We start from the raw sequence: 18,363 nt of genomic DNA, 5'->3' as shown, positions 1-18,363 counted from the left end.
CCAGCTGTGAACATATGAAACCAAACAAATTACATGCTTCCAAAATGTAATGGTGTCATGAACATAGGATAGACATTTCCACTCCAAAATGGAGAAACAGGAAAGAAGGAAGGGGAGATAGGTCCCAAGCAAGTCCAAAACCCAGCAAGGCAAATATGATTAGATCTTAAGGCAGGAGAATAATCCTCTTTGGCTCCACCCTTCAGGCCCAATGGGGAGGCAGCATCACCCCTACAACTCATTGCGGAAGCCCCCCCCCACTTCAGCTAGGCAAGACACAGCCCACATGGCTCTCTATGAAGTCCCAGCCCATACTGCAGCTCTCTGTAGTGATCCTGCCCTTTGAAACCAAGGTGGAGACAGCTGTGTACTCCGGGCCTGTACACTCTAGGCCTGTGGTGGGAGTAGCAGCCCTGATGATCTCTGAATTGCCTTTAGGATCCTTCTTCCTTTTTCTTCAGTTCTTGGTGAAGGCTTACTTCCTGGCTTGTGGGTAGACACCTTATTTTTTGATTGATTGATTGAAGTATAGTTGATTTACAATATTGTGTTAGTTTCAGGTATACAGCAAAGTGATTCAATTATTCAATACATATAACTGAATATATATATATATATATATATATATATATAATTTTTCCCATATTTTTGCATCACAATTTATTACAAGATATTGAATCTAGTTCCCTGTGCTATACAGTAAATCTTGATTGTTTATCTATTTTGTATATGGTAGTGTGCATCTGTTAATACCATACTCCCAGTTTATCTCTTCCCCATTTCCCCTTTGGTAACTATAAGTTTGTTTTCTATATCTGTGAGTCTGTTTCAGACAGCCACCTTCTTGATGTGTGTTCACATGGACATTCTTCAGTGCGTGTGTGTAGAGAGAAAGAGAGAGAACTTTTCTCTCTTCCTCTTCTTATAAGGGCACTATCAGATTCATGAGGGCTCCATCCTCATTACCTCATATAAACTTGATTATCTCCCAAAGGTCCCACCTCCAAATACTATCACAATAGAGATTATGGCTTTAATGCATGAAATTGGGGAGGACACAGGTATTCAGTACATAACAGTGCCTCAGAACCTAGAATGAGACAGAGGGCTGAACCAAGAGGAGGGAAACCAGGGACAGGGTGAGATGCAATAGGCATGCTTGTGAGTTTCAGTGATGGGAGCAGGGAGGAGGAAAATAGGGCTGTCCGATGAGCTATCTGATTCTATCCATATGGTCAATCCTCTTGTGATTCACATATTAGAATCCTCTTTGCCCCCAGCATGGTGGGAGACCCTTATTTATGGGGATCAGTGCATTGCTACAACAAGAGACAGTAAAAAGATTCCTTCCTCCTTCATTCTAAGAGGGAGAGAATGAAAAAGTGCCTCACCTGCCAGTATGAATCTTCTTGCATAAGCTATCTGTCCACTTTGCCACAGTCATGAGCCTGTCAGATTTTAAAATAACCTCATCTCTAATTTCTACTTGAAGGTTTTAATTATAAATTTAAGCAGCGACACAGGCACTGACTTACCTCCCTGTTTATCAACCAGCAACTCAGAAGAGCACTGTGGTGCAAAGCATCAACTTTAGAGTTAGAGATATCTGAGTTTGAATCCCACTTCAGCTATCTTCCAGCAGTGCACCCTTGTGCAATTTCCTTTAATCTTCCAACCAGAGTTTCTTTATCAGTAAAGTGACAGGTAAAATAAAATGTAGTAGCAGATTTAAAATCCACCTTTGTTGCAGCAGAAAAAAACAATGTATCATGTATAAAAAGTAAAAGCATATATTAATGGTGTCAACAAAATTAAACAATCTGTTGCAAAAAGTAGATAGGTGAAAAGGATGACAAGAACAATGATCACACGGGAGAACAGGGAAAGGGCCCTAGATTAAGGGTGTCCTGAGGAGGATTCACACTTGCTGCAACTGGAGCAATACTCAAAAGTGTAAGTGAGGAACATCTGGCCAAGTCAGAAAAAGTTGTGAGCATGCAGATCAAGAGAACTAAACACATTCTAGGGAAAAAAATCAATGAAAGAGCCATTCTTGGACATATTAGACACACTTTAAAAAATCTTCATGTGTAACCCTATAGCAAATCAAATGAAAACAGCACCCACAGATTATCTGAATATCATTAAGGATATTTTAGGCAGCAAATAACAAAAAATCACTCAAATTGGCTTAAACCATGAGGAGAGTATTATCTTGAATAATAGGAAGTCCAGAGGTTAGGAAGGATTTAGATTTTGTTGCTCCAGTGGCTTGATGAAGTCTTGGAGGACCAGGCCTGAAATCCTTCTCCTTTGCTCTCCACCATATCTACCTGGGTTGCAAAGTGACTGATAGTAGTATTAAGAGCAATATAACATCCAGCAAGGGATGAAGGCCAGCTTTCAATGTCACCTTTTCTAAAATTAAACTTTTATTTTTAGATAAATGTAGATGCTTTTTTTAACATCTTTATTGGAGTATAATTGCTTTACAAAGTTGTGTTAGTTTCTGCTGTATAACAAACTTAATCAGCTTTATGTATACATATATCCCCATATCTCCTCCCTCTTTAGATGCATTTTTAAGAAATAATACAAAATGGTCCTGTATGCATTTTGCCCAATTTTCCTCAATAATAACATCTTGAAAAACTATAGTACCCTATCACAAGCAGGATATTGGCATTGATGCAATCCACTGATCTTAAACATATTTTCCCAGTTTTACATCTACTCGTGTATGTGTGTGTGTGCGTGTGTGTTCGTTTCTTTTAGATTTTGCCACATTCGATTTCAATTTTTTAAGTTCATGAGTCCACTACCACAGTCAAGGTACAGGGTATTTCTATTATCACCAGGATACCACAAGTTGCCCTTGTATAGACACACTCCCCTGTCCCCCACTCTACCCATAACCCCTGGCAACCACTAATTTGTTCTTCATTTCTATAACTTTGTCATTTTGACTTTCATAACTTCAAGAAAATTATATAAATGAACTTATATAGTATATGATCTTTTGAGACCAGTTTTTACTTTAAGCATAAAGCCCTTAGATAAATCCAAGTTGTTGTGTATATAAACAGTTCATTCTCTTTTATTGCTGACTAGTATTCCACAGTATGGATATACCACACTTTATTTACTGTGGCATTTACCTACCTAGGACATTTTTGTTGTTCCCAATTTTTGGCTATTACAAATAGTTACTATAAATAAATGTGCTCAGATTTTTGTGTGAACATGAACTTGCATTTACCTGGGATAAATGCCCAGGAGTGCATTTCCTGGGTCATATGGTAGCTACATGTTCAGTTGTTGTTTTTTTTTTTTTAGAAACTGCCAAACTGTTTTCAAGAGTAACTGTTCCATTTTACATTCCCACCAACAATGTATGAGTAATTCAGCTTCTCTGCTTCCTTGTCAGCATTTGTTGTTGTCACTATTTTTTATTTTAGCCATTCAGAAAGATGTGTAGTGATGTCTTATTGTGGTTTTAATTTTCATTTCCCTAATGGCTAATGAACATCTTGTCATGTGTTTACTTGCCATTCATATATCCTTTTCAGTGAAAGGTCTGTTCATGTCCTTTGCCCATTTTTTAATTAGAGGATTTTTTTACTGTCAATTTTGAGGTTTAAAAAAATATGTATTCTAGATACAAGTCCTTTGTCAGATATGTGCTTTGCAAATCTTTTCTCCTAGCATGTAGCTTTCTTTTATCCTCATCACAGAGTCCTTTACAGAGCTGAAGTTTTCAATTTTGATTTTTAATGTTGAACCAGTCTTGCGTTCTGACTTAACCTTCACTTGTTCATGATGTATTATCCTCTTTTATGTAATAGTAGATTCAATTTGATAGTATTTTGTTAAGGATTTTTTCATTTATGCTAATGAGTAATATTGACCTGTAGTTTTCTTTTAATATCTTTGTGAATTTTAGTATCAAGATAATGCTGGCCTCATAAAATGAGTTAAGATGTGTTCCCTCCTTTATTTTCTTATAAGCTTTGTGTATGTTTGGTATTAATTTTTGCTATGTATTGATTGAATTCTCCGGGAAATTCTGTGCAAAATATCGTGGACTGCCTAAAAACTGTTCTGTGAAGAGAGATCATAGTTTGCGTCAGATTTTTGAAAGAGTTTCTTCTGTGTTTTCCAAATTGTAAATAACTACTACTCATTTACAGATTTATATGTATAAGTGGCTGATTGTGGCATGTGCTTTTGGCTTGTTAATTTTATCTAGTAAGTAATATACATGTTTACTCTGGAATATGTATTTTGAAAATTCCTGAAACAAATTCTCTGGAGGTCTTCTCCAGGTCTGCGGGAGTTAGGTTCAGTCATGCTCCAAATTCTTTCCTCTTTCTTGGAAAATATTATGTTTCAATACCTATCAAGGGCAGCTGAGGAAGGGGAAAATCATCCTAATATGAGAAAGAACAACCTGATGTTGGGGGTGGTGTGCTATGTTGGTGGGGTTCAGTTTAAGGGTATAGTGGAGATGATTGTAAACTGATTACAATAAAAAGTTTAAGGCCTTTCTCTAGAATCCTGAGACAGCTTGTCTCCTAATGGTCCCCTCAAATCACAGCTCATCTGCCTACTATATGATGTGCTGGTTTATCTAGTTAGCTAAGGGTTGGGGAGAGATTATTTCTTCCTAACTTCTATATGGAATGGTCATACTCAAGGTGAGAACTGACATCTGTGGGAAAAATAAGCACTGTCCACTGGTCACAGTCCTATTCCATCAATGACTCAGGAACAGGCAGTACTACCCCTAGATGGTGGAAGTATAGCCTCATAGGGCTAAGTAAAGTGGTAGCTCCTGATGGTTAACTCCCCACCCTCACCAATCCTGACAACCCCATCCCACCTGCCTGTATTGATAGACACTACAAATATGATGAAGCAAAAATAAGCAAGCATGCCAGCATTTATTATAAAACAACCAATGGAACAGAAGAGGGGAATGTGGCAGTAGAGGTGTATTTATATCCATTCATGGGTCTGTGTTTGCAGCATGCATGGTTTCAGGCCATGGAATTTTTATGTGTATTATACCCTACAAAGGAAAACAGAAGGTCAGCTGATCCAGGGAGAACCTTGAAGTCAGGAGACCTGGGGATTCTCCTGTTTTATTAGAAAGGGGAGACATTTTGGAAGGGAGAAATTAGAGAGTTAGAAGTTGGGGCAAAAAAAAAAAAAAAAAAAGAAGAAGTTGGGGCATAGCTCTCACCCAAAGCATCTTGTGAAGCAATCCAGGTTTCTCCTGAATGAGGTCTTCCAAGACTCATGGGGAGCAGCAGGTTGGCTTGACAAGCCACTGACTTCAAATTTGTTCTGAATAATATCAATCAAAACAACAAAGGCCACGGGTTCCTCATCTGGGTCATTGACAGCCTGCAGAAAGAAAGGAAATATCATCACTCTAGTAGTCCCTATAAGCCCTATCATTTGTCTCTTCACTCAGCCCTGGGGAAGACTCCCAGGGTTCTTCCTTAAGTGATGTCCCAATGCATATACAGGGCATGGTCTAGGGTTGAAGTCTGTGGTGGGCATTAAGATATGAACATCTGTCCCCTCCTTAACCCCCCCCCCCATTAGATCCTCGAGCTAGGAGACCCTTTTCACCCCACTCTGTTTGAGCTTGGGTTGCTTTTATTTGGAAATTATCTTCAGAAACACAGTCTGACAAGTAGGTGAACCCATTAAGTCTAAATCTCCTAAATGATATAATTGCTGCATTTAATAGCTTCATCCTACTCCTACACTCCTAAGTGAACAGGAAAAGTCCTCATGCCATTTCCATTGGCTCAGAAACTATCCTAACAAATAAGGAGAAACATTAATTTCTATATTTGTCTTTATTAAGATAGAAAAAAGTTTTGTGACAATTGTGGGATCTGTCCCAACCAATTGAATAATGCTATGATAAAATAAACCTTTGTTAGAGAGTGTTCAGCTAGGCAATTCAGAGCTCTTTGAATGACGCAAGATGTCACTGCCAGATATAGACAACCCTTCTTATACTTGCTCCTTCATTTGCCAACAAATGTTTATTGAGTGCTTACCATGTGGCAGTCTGTCATTGTGAAAGTCAAAAGGCTGTTTCCTATTGTATAAATTAAAATGTCTTAGATAATTGGGAGGATTGAACATTTTTCCTCTGTTTACTGAATTTCTTCTTTTATCAATTGTCTATTCTTTCCATTTTCCCTTCCTGGGCAGTAGTAAATATTTTTTTTTTCACTTCATTTATAATGTTGCATACACCAGACCACGTCTGTCTAAATGCTTATTTACTATTCAGTCTTGTCTGGTTCAGCTGCTATTCTCTGATTCACTTAAGGTGTCTTTTGGACAGTGACTACACTGGCACTGTTGATCTTGCCCTATCAGGCTGTCCTTTCTCTCTGTTCCATTCCTTTCTGTTCACACAGTGACTCTCCACAATTTTAGAAACATATTTAGCCAGATCCCAAGGTTCATCTTGTACTTAAACAATGACATGCCACTTTTCTTCAACAAGAAAAATTAAAGGGGAAAGATGGAGAACTAATCAGTTCAGTTCTTTCTTTTATCCACTCTTAGTATAAGTACAAAACTCAGGTTACACAACATGAAATGAAAAAAATACCATGTATAAAAATACTAAAACATCATATTCTAAGTTTAAAGACAAAGGGCTCAGTTCATTGTGCTCTTCGGTCCCCTTATTTTAACCTGTAGTTGTATACCTTGGAGGTCCATGAATTGCGTGGATGTCTTCTCCCTCCAGCTCCTGAAACACAAGACACTGATTAAGAAAGTCTTTTCCTTTAATCCCATGGACTTTGATTTTTGCTCAGTTTTATGTCCTATGTTGTAGTTGAACCCTTGGAAATCAAGAAAATGAAGAGGCACAAAGTATAATGATGAGTCTACTAGACAGAACATTGGTGCCAAAGTCAAGAGATCTGAGTTCCCAGGGTGTGGCCAATCATGAACAGCACCTTGAATAAAACAATATCACATCATCTGGCCCTTGCAACCCGAGAAGACCTGGGTTGCCATACTCACACTGCCATATGTAAACATGCATTCATCTTGACACAAGGCCTGTGAGTAGAAGCTAAATACAAGAAACTGTAGCAACATCACACAAGTATTAGCAAAATGATAAATAAGACATTTTCAATCAGTGGGGAGAATAAGCATTATTTCAGTAAATAGTTTTGTAACCACTGTTTAATTATATGGGAAAAATCAAGGTGATTTCCCAAAGCCATAAGACAAACCTGAATCCAAATATTGTTTAATAATTAAAATCTCAGTTTTCATGGATACACAGCAGAAAGAAGAGAAGAAACTATCAATATCTTAGTAATGATTTATTTTTGGTGTGCGTTGGTGAAAGAGAACAGATCATTTGTGTCTTCCTATTTAAACTTTCCTATGTTTTTAAATAAAAGGAAAAAATGGAATATTAACATCTTCAATAGGTGAAATAAAGGTAATTAAAAAATTTTAAGCATACTTTCCAGTTTATAAAGAATTACCATTTCTTGCCTTCTTGACAGACAAGGAGAATCTTTGCTAAACCATGGACCTTAGAGAAAAAAATATAGGTAATTAAATAAAAATCACTTGAATTCCACTGTTCAATAGTATCACTATTAACGTTCTCTACTGCCTCATTGCATCTCTGCATTGTGTGTTTGGTGGAGGGCGGGGGGTATGTAGAGTAAGTTTTTTTTTTTTCAGTTTCTAGTTTATTATTTTCATTGCTCTAACATCTTACGTTTTATTTTTGTTAAAGTGCTTGTTCTTTTAAATTATTTTTCCCTATTAAATAATTAAGTATAAGAGGTTATGCATTTGCCTCCATATAACTTTGCCATGTCTTCTACATTTTAATAGAACGAGTTCTTATTTTTAAAAATGTTCTCAATATTCTTTACCGGTAGCTTTGGATTTCTTTTAACCAAACAATTATTTAGGACATGTTTTTTCCATTTTACACAATGGTGAACCTCTTTGTTTAAACTGTTGTCATTAAATTACAGCTCTATTATTGATACATTATAGTCAGAGAATGTGACTTTTACCATTTCCACCCAAGCTTAGTTGAGGTTTTGTATCCTAGTAGTTGATTAGTGTTTGTTTCATGCATTCTTTTTTTTTTGAATTTTATTTTATTTATTGTTTTTATACAGCAGGTCCTTATTAGTCATCAATTTTTTTACACATCAGTGTATACATGTCAATCCCAATCGCCCAATTCAATGTATAGTAAGATTTTATACATTGAGATCTTAATGCAAATATAACATAAAAATCATTTTATAAGGTTCCTTGCAAGTATAATTCATTTACTTGCTCTCCTCCAGACAAATCAACACCCTTTTGTGATACAATGCCATGTACTCTGGGTGTTGGAAAAGAAAAAAAATGCTTTAGAAATCATGAGAGAATATATAAAGATGTGAGCATAACTAAAATTTTCAGTGTTCATCCAGTAATCTTCTTCTCAAATGATATCTGTTAGCAACTATGTAATGATGACAACCTTGAATGTGGGGGTTGAAAAAAATCTAGAAAAATAAATGCTGGAGAGGGTGTGGAGAAAAGGGAACCCTCTTCCACTGTTGGTGGGAATGTAAATTGATACAGCCACTATGGAGAACACTATGGAGGTTCCTTAAAAAACCAAAAATAGAACTAGCATATGACCCAGCAATCCCACTACTGGGCATATACCCTGAGAAAACCATAATTCAAAGAGTCATGTACCAAAATGTTCATTGCAGCTCTATTTACAATAGCCAGGACATGGAAGCAACCTAAGTGTCCATCAACAGATGAATGGATAAAGAAGATGTGGCATATATATACAATGGAATATTACTCAGCCATAAAAAGGAACAAAACTGAGTCATTTGTAATGAGGTGGATGGACCTAGAGACTGTCATACAGAGTGAAGTAAGTCAGAAAGAGAAAAACAAATACAGTATGCTAACACATATATATGGAATCTAAAAGAAAAAAAAGAAAAAAATGGTCAAAAGAACCTAGGGGCAAGACGGGAATAAAGATGCAGACCTACTAGGGAATGGACTTGAGGATATGGGGAGGGGGAAGTGTAAGCTGGGACAAAGTGAGAGAGTGACATGGACATATATACACTAACAAACGAAAAATGGATACCTAGTGGGAAGCAGTCGCATAGCACAGGGAGATCAGCTCGGTGCTTTGTGACCACCTAGAGAGGTGGGATAGGGAGGGTGCGAGGGAGGGAGATGCAAGAGGGAAGAGATATGGGGACATATGTATATGTATAACTGATTCACTTTGTTATAAAGCAGAAAGTGACACACCATTGTAAAGCAATTACACTCTAATAAAGATGTTAAAAAAATCAATGTGATACACCATATTAAAAAATTGAAGAATAAAATCCACATGATCATCTCAGTAGATGCAGAAAAAGCTTCTGACAAAATTCAACACGCATTTGTGATAAAAACTCTCCATAAAGTGGGCATAGAGGGAACTTACTGCAACATAATAAATGCCATATACCAGCGGTCCGCAGCAACATTTGTGGCATCAGGGACCAGTTTCATGGAAGACAATTTTTCCACTGACAGGGTGTGAGGGTGGTTCAGGCGGTAATGTGAGCAATGGAGGGGATGGTTCAGGCGGTAATGCAAGCAATGGTTCAGCTGATAATGTCAACAATGGGGAGTGATGGGGAGCGATGAGGAGCGGCAGATGAAGCTTTGCTCGCTCACCCACTGCTCACCTCCTGCTGTGCAGCCGGGTTCCTAACAGGCCATGGACTGGTACCGGTCCAGCGGCGGGGGTTGGAGACCCCTGCCATATACGATAAACCCACAGCAAACATCATTCTCAATGGTGAAAAACTGAAAGCATTTCCTCTAAGATCAGGAACAAGACAAGGATATCCACTCTTTTCACTTATTATTCAACATAGATATGGAAGTCCTAGCCACGGCAATCAAAGAAGAAAAAGAAGTAAAAGCAATCCAAACTGGAAAAGAAGGAGTAAAACTGTCACTGTTTGCAGATGACATGATACTATACATAGAAAAATCCTAATTATGCCACTAGAAAACTATGAGAGCTAATCAGTGAACTTGGTAAAGTTGCAGGATACAAAATTAATGCACAGAAATCTCTTGCATTCCTATACACTAACAATGAAAGATCAGAAAGAGAAATTAAGGAAACAATCTCATTTACCATTGCAACAAAAAGAATGAAATACCTAGGAATAAACCTACCTAAGGAGGCAAAAGACCTGCACTCAGAAAACTATAAGATACTGATGAAAGAAATCAAAGTTGACACTAATAGATGGAGAGATATACCATGTTCTTGGTTTGGAAGAATCAATATTGCAAAAATGACTGTACTACCCAAAGCAATCTACAGATTCAGTGCAGCCCCCATCAAATTACCAAGGGCATTTTTCAGAGAAGTAGAACAAAAAATTTTACAATTTGTATGGAAACACAAAAGACCCCAAATAGCCAAAGCAGTCTTGAGAAAGAAAAACGGAGCTGGAGGAATCAGGCTCCCTGACTGCAGACTATATTACAAAGCTGCAGTAATCGAGACAGTATGGTACTGGCACAAAAACAGAAATATACATCAATGGAACAGGATAGAAAGCCCAGAGATAAACCCAGGCACCTATGGTCACCTAATCTATGACAAAGGAGGCAAGAATATACAATGGAGAAAAGACAGTCTCTTCGATAAGTGGTGCTGGGAAAACTGTCTTCACTGGTTTCAGTCATGATGATTAATAGGCACAGCCAGCTAACTCCCTGAAATTTTGTAGGGGTGTGACAGAAATTGGAAAGGAAAGTTAATCAATGTTCTTGTAATGTGAACTTATTGTTTCCCTCAGAAGTGTACCCGTGACACCTAAAGACTGTTTTGGTCCCCTGGTAGGGTTTGGGTATTATAGGGGCCATGGAAAAAGTGTATGCTGGTTGTATCTCTTTGGGTCACTTCTGCCAAGGGCTGAAAACACCTTTGGATCATTTTTAGTTTAAACTAGTTTGGGTGACATGCAGCTAGGGCAGTCTGCAGCTGACCCCAAGACTTTCTAGAAGATCAGATATGATTCATAGGCTAATAAGACTGCATCAGCAAAACAGATATCCCTGCCTGGGGTGGTAGGTACCTGTGAGTTCTCTGGCAGCTAAGAGGACTGCATGGCCTGCACTGGTCAACATTAAGGGTTCTGAATTTCACCTAATTCCCTTGGGTCATGCTTCACCTCACCCTCCTCTATGTCTGGTATACCTAAGCCCACAGCTTCCCTAAATAAATCTGTCCAGAACATAAACCTCCCATGTTCCTCTGGGTTCAGAGCAGAGCAGAGCAGTTATCTGACTGAGTAGGTCATAGAAAGGATCTGGGGGTCTAAATATCCCTTTAATAAATTGGTGTTTGTACTTACTCCACACCCCTCTCCTCAGAGATGCCTGGTGCCTCCACTTCCTTAACATTTCTGAGGTATTCTGGCTCCAATCTGCTTGCTCCTCATTGGCTGTAGAACTACATTGCATCATAATGGGTCTGCTGGAGAGGACACAGGAGTACTGTCAGGAGATATGGGTCGCTGTGCCAGTATCATTAGGGTCTTGGCTTAGTTTTTCCCTCTGCCCTGGTGTCTTCTGTGAAACAGAATAATACCTAACCCTGCCATCCACCTAGAAATGTTGAGAGGCATAAGGAGATGTCAGCTGTGAAAGCCATCTGTGTTTATAGAAGGGAATGAAAGTCAAATTCAGTCACCATCAGCAATAAGTGAAGCACAAAGACAGAGACTTATCTTAGGCATATCAATTGAACACAACGCTGACTCTCCATATTTTAAATAATCCACTGTTGGGCTGAGACAGAAGTCTGTCCATAAGATTCCTACACAATATCACTGCCCCTTTTGTTTTTGCCTTATGCATCAGTTTACTGGCAGTGTTTTCCTTCCTACTGTGGGACATCCCATGAGATACACCTACCTCTTCCTAATGTCTCTTTATTTTAACCTAACATATACATGTATCCAAAACAATTGTTAATACAAAGAAAATTTCCACAGGCTATGATGAAATACATAGGACCATATGAAGGTTAATTTAAGGTGTCAACTTGGTTAGGCCACAGTACCCAGATATTTGAACAGTATTCTAGATGTTTCTGTGAAGGTATTTTTAAGATGAGATTGATATTTAAATCAGTAGACTTTGAGTAAAGTAGATTACACTCCATAATGTAGGTGGGGCTCATCCAATCAGTTGAAGGCTTTAATATAAAAAAAAAAAAAAATTGATCTCCCTGGGGAAGACGGAATTCTGCCAGAAGACTGCCTTTGAATTCAAACTGCAACTCTTCCCTGGGTCTCCAACCTGCCAGCCTACCTACAAATTTTGGACTTGCCAGACCTCATAATCACATAAGCCAAATCCTTAAAATCAATCAGTCAATCTATATATAGATAGATATTGATGATGATATATATATATGTGTGTGTATCAATCAATCAATTCAATCAATCAATCTTGATAGATAGATAGATACATAGATATCTCTCTATATCTATATATACCTATATGTATCTATCTATATCTAATATCTATCTATCTATATCTATATCTATCTATCTATCTATCTGCAGAGAGAGACAGAGAGAGAAACTATTGGTTCTATTTCTCTGGAGATCCCTAATACAGACCACAATTCCTATCACAAATGAACTGTTAAATACACTTCTTGTTCTTTTATTCATATTAACTGTCCCTCAGCAGCTTTCCCCATGGAAGTAAATCCCATGACGATACGGATTTTTGATGATCATCTCTCTATATAGGTGATAGCTTCTTGGAGCCAATATCACAAAAATATATCTTCTGTTTGGTTTAACATGTGTATAGCTATGCCCATTCTCATCCTGTTGTGACTGTGGCAATCAAACGTTCCTATACTCAATAGCCATTGACCATTCCATAACATATGAGTCTGGATTGGGAATACCTATATTTTCTCACTGAAAAATCATAGACATGAACGTGAACTCATATCTTCCCATTCTTTAAAAAAAATTCAAAACTATACCAACAGTCAAAGAAGGCAGAGTGGCAATCCCCCTATAATGAACCTCCTGGTTATTATAATCCCTGTTTCCTTTCAATGTGTTGCTGTGTAAAGTGTCTGGCACATTGTAAACCTTCAAGAAATATTGTTGCTTCCAGTCCTGTCTTGCACCTCCCATAGAAGACATAAGTTTTGTCTGAACTAAATACCAGAGTTAGCAAAACAAGCACTTGAAAATATAAGCCCAAGAAGTGAAATAAACATATGTTAACATTATACCTGTCCCTCTGGCAGGCACTAGAGTGAAGCCCAAGACAGACCTGCTTTAGAGAAACCCACAACTTGATGAGTATTCTTAATTCCTGCCTTATGTCTCAGCTCTCCTTTCAAGGCAGAGAAAGTATTTCCTACTGTATTACATGACAGGAAGAATGGCTATGTACAGCATTATTTCATTCTCTCCCAGATAAAAGGCAACCAGTCTCAGACAGGCTGTCTCAACGTTCCTTTAAAATCAGGACTCATCTATAGATGTAAATATGCACCCAAACTATTTCACATGTTAAATCAGCAGCAGGTCCCAGAACTTTGGTTTTCTTTATTATGTATTGCAGAAATTTGAAGAGGAAGAGTAAAACACATTATGTGGTATTGAGTGGAGGAAATAGATTCTATCTACTCTGACATGATTTCAAACTAGTGGTTCTGCATTAGGTACCTACAATGTTCCAGGCACTGTGTGATGTCTTTTTCCTGCATGACCTCAACTACTCCTCACAACAACCCAATCTAGTGGGTTTTAGTAGCCTTATTCTCCTAATGAGGAAGTTGAGGTTTGTGTTGATGAAGCAGTTTGCCCAAATTCACCCAGAGCTAGGCAATGACTGAACCAAGAATTATCTAAGGTATTTTCTGCCTGCATGTTCTATGTACTTTCCTCTAAGATGTTCTGCCTGAAGGACACATGGGTCCATATGGCAACCAGATGAGATCTCTCAGTCCAAGGAGACATATGGGGCCTCCATCGTCACCATCAGCAAGAAGTTGTGTTGAGTGGGATTCACACATGTGTGAATAACACACTATGGTCAGAGGAAAGACGGTGTAATTGGGGACATCCAATAGACCCCGAGGCTATATATTCAAGGAAAGGGCCAGTTGTTTCATTCTTTCTTGACTTTTGATATTGCCAACATGCCTAAAAAATGTTGAATGTGATAATACAGAGTACTCTTCTCACTTAAAAAAAATTAACAGGAATAGATTCAGTATTTTGTCATTTGAAAGGCAGTTAACTCATGGATTCTGGTATTTCCATCCAGATAACCTACCTGACCACTTGAAGGTTTCTTTAGGGTTAGCTGTTGGTAGTTTTCCAGAGAGGCAGTACAGTGTAGTCTTCGGATGCACAAATGTTAGAGCTGAGGGGCCTGTGCTACTATATCAGGATCTGCCGCTTAGTAGCTGTGTGGGTTGGCAAATTACTTATTCCTCCACTCTTCCATTTCTTCATTTCCAAGATAAGGATAACGATACTACCAACATCATAGGATTTCTGTGGGGATGAAATTAATAAATATATAGAGAGTTTTTATTAATTAGAGCTCTATAAAAATGTTAGGCCCTGTTATTATTGAATGCATTTACATTATGTATTGACACGTGTATGATATTCCTCCTTTTAATTGTTCATCAAGTGAATTACCTTGCGTAATTTCCAAATGGTCTATCATGCATTGATTTGAAAGACATTTATTGTACACTAGTATGATCTAGCTGGAGATGCTAGGATAAAATAGTGAGCAAAGTTGGCACTCTTGAACGTTGGCCTTTTGGAGCATTCAGGGGAAGGGGTCAGTTGTGAATCTTTTATTGAGGATAGCCTCAGGTTTCAGGATATCAGTCCAGCTCAATATAGCAGATACCTTTTGAGGTCTTCTGTGTTTTAGTCATTCTTCTAAGCACTTGAGGTAGAGCACTAAACGAGACGGACACAAATCACTGCCCTCATAGAGCTTACATTCTAGTGGAGTGAGACAGAAGCCATAAACAAACTAAATCTTTAAGGTAAAAAATATATTAGACGGTAAGTGCTATGGAGAAAAGAAAACATTTAGCTTTCTAGACATAGAAAACTTTATAAAGCCCTTCAGGATCCTTGCCAGCCTGGTCAGAGAGTACTATGCTTTAGCTGACAGATTAAGGCAACAGTGTGGTGAGACAGTGAAGAGAACCATAAATGTGAAAAGTGTACATAGCTATTACACATGTGCTGCAACCTACACTTTGCATTTTGTAGAGGCAGTAAACTTTGGATGGTTCCTCAACTATTTGTTGACCCATCAGAAAAGATCACTATATCATTTCCAAAAAGTCAGTATAAACCTCATGAAACGGCTTGTCTCTTATTCTGAACTACCTGTAATGCAAAAGCAAAAGGAGAGAAACAGGACCCTCGAAATGGGATGTTCCTGAAAGAGTGATGTCATGTCAACAAGAGGACAGACTAGGAAACTCTAGGCCATCGCTTTCCTATGGAAATACTAAGTAAACAGCAACATACACACCAAAGTATCTTTGTGGGAACTTTAGAAACAAGTTAAAGAGTTACAACAACAAAGTAAACCCCCAAATTAAAAAAAAAAGAAATCCCACGAAAAATGATAGGAAAGTCCATGGCATTTTTTCTTACTCTTGCCCAACCACCTTCCCAGCAAAGCACAAGATGATCAGGAGGTAGCCTTCCAAATTCTCACTGAAAGATCACAAGGCATATGAAGATACACGGATACCTGGCCCATTCAAAGGGATAACATAAATCCCCGGAAACTCAACATAGAAAACCACATGCCTAAGTCTTGTTGACAAAGAATTTAAAGCAACCACTTTAAATGCTTGATGAGCTAAAGGAGAACACATACAGTAGGTTAAAAGAAATCAGGCCTCTAGAATTTCTAGTGCTGTTTGCCAAGTTATGGCCCTGTTTGTCCACTGGATCATTTGGCGAGTGGCAGCATCATGACCAGGGGGTCCCCTTCCAAAAACTGTCCTGAAGTGAAAGAGGGAGTGAGGAGGCCTCAGAACTTTGTCCCCTGGGCCTGGGATCTGTCAGCTGTGGTGGCAGCTACGCCCATCTCTGTACCCCCTGTGGTCATACACCCCTGTGGTCTGCCCTACCTACATTGGGCCAGACCAGATTCATTTCAGGAATGCAGGAAAGCTCTTGGTACCTCCAGGAAGACTGCTCTCAGCCCAGACTTGGGAAACATCCAGCTCCTGTCGGGCAGGAGGCTTTGGACTCCATGCTAGAGGAGATAAAAGGATACTGCTCAACGTTGTCCCAGATCAGAGAGTATAGGCACAATAAAGACTTAATGAAAACGTTCTCATTGACTCATTGCTTTCTCAATAAACATTTATTGGGTCCCCACTGTATATGAAATCTCTGTGCCAGGTACTGGGTCTTCCAGAACAAACAAAGCACAGCTCCTGCCCCAGAGGTGAGAGTTTGGGTGGGACAGTCATGCAAATCAACTTACCAGAGGTGACAGTTCAGTTGTGCAAAATGCTGTGATGGGGAAAAGTACCTGGCATGTTTGTGTGCACAGCAGAGCGGGGACAGGTGACCAAGGGCTGGGGTGATCTGGGAACAAGGAAGGGTTCCTTATGAGGGTAGGAATATCAGAGACCAGAAGGGCAAGTGGAAGGTCAAATAGGGAAATAGTGTTTTCAGAGGACAGCTGTAGGTGCAAAGGCCCTGAGGCAGGGGAGAATTGAGAGGTTTTCGGTTTTTTTGGGGGGGGTGACTGAAGGCAAATTTTAGACATGCTGTAGAGAGAGATGAAGCTGTAGGAGAAAAGCAGAGTCCAGATGTTCAGGGGGAAGGTCTAAGGGATGAGAGACAAAATCCTGGATGGAAAGGGGCTCTTACCAAATCATCTCATTTGGGATCTGGGTGATCCAGAAAGAAGTCTCCACTCCTGGTCTAGAATGTGTCTTGAGCTCCTGTCCTGTACAGATTTCTATCCCGTATAAACTGGGCCTTCTAAATGCACCGTCTCTAGGGGATAATGGGGAGGCCAGGGTGATGCCCACCTCAGCTGTTCCCCAGAAGTCAGTGGCCAGGGACTTTCCTCTGTGGCCTGAGGGAGCCAGAGACCAGTGCACAATGAGAATGCTGATATGAGTTTATCCAGACTACAACAAGGAAAACATAAGGAAGTGTTGTATATTTAGTAGACATGAAATGAGTGAAAAAAGGCAGAATTGCGGAGATAGGATCTTGAAAACAGGCAACTGAGAGAGAGGAATGGAAGGAGGGAGGGAGGGCGGAAGGGAGGGAGGGAGAAATGCGAGTATTTGTTCCTTTGTATAAGGGATAAGGCCTCAGAATTGCATCCAGCTGGGCCTGCCTCCCTCACCCCAGAATTTTTAGAAAAGTATCTACTCAGATAAGCCTCCCTTCCTGGAGAACAAATGCTTTTGTACTACTTGATAGGGAGATACTTTTCCCTGGATTGGGTTTTTGAGTACTGGAACCCTCCAGGATCTCTGGGGAGCTTCTACGAGGTGGATGCAGGGTTCCAAATTAACTATGTTAATACTCATGGCTGCCATTCACTGAGGGCCTGGTACGTATCAGACATTCTGTCATGTGAATTACAGATAAATTGACAGTTATCTTTCCAACAGTCCTGCAAGTTGAGCATCAGTTAAATGTTACAGAAGAGCAAACTGAGCCAGAGACTTCAAGTGATTTGCCCAAGGTGACACAGATGATTAGTGACAAAGCAGGACAAGCCCCAAGGTCAGACCAAGATGTGGGCACACGCTGCACCACCCTGGCCTCTAAGAAGCTCTCTCAGCCTGAGTCAGGCCTCTGTCTCCTGTCCCCAGTCCCCAGAGATTCCTGCTGTCTTCATTATTATTGACTACTGCATAACAAATTACCCCAAAACGTGGCGGCCTAAAGTGATACGCAGTTATTATCTCCAGTGTTTGTACGTTGGGGACCTGGGCATGATTTAACCAGATCCTCCGTTTTTCCATCTCTCACGAGGCTGCAATCGAGGTGTCAGCTCATGGACTGTGGTCTCATCTGAAGGCGTGACTGGGGGAGGGTCGACTTCCAAGCTCACTCGTGTGGCTATTGGTAGGATCCAGTTCCTCGTGGGTTATTGAACTGGGGGCCTCAGTTCCTCTCTGGCTGTTGGCCAGAGACTATCATCAGCTCCTTGCCATGT

The sequence above is a fragment of the Balaenoptera ricei genome, chromosome X (genome assembly GCF_028023285.1).
Source record: "Balaenoptera ricei isolate mBalRic1 chromosome X, mBalRic1.hap2, whole genome shotgun sequence".
Lineage (NCBI taxonomy): Eukaryota > Metazoa > Chordata > Mammalia > Artiodactyla > Balaenopteridae > Balaenoptera > Balaenoptera ricei.
This window is presented reverse-complemented; position numbering follows the sequence as displayed.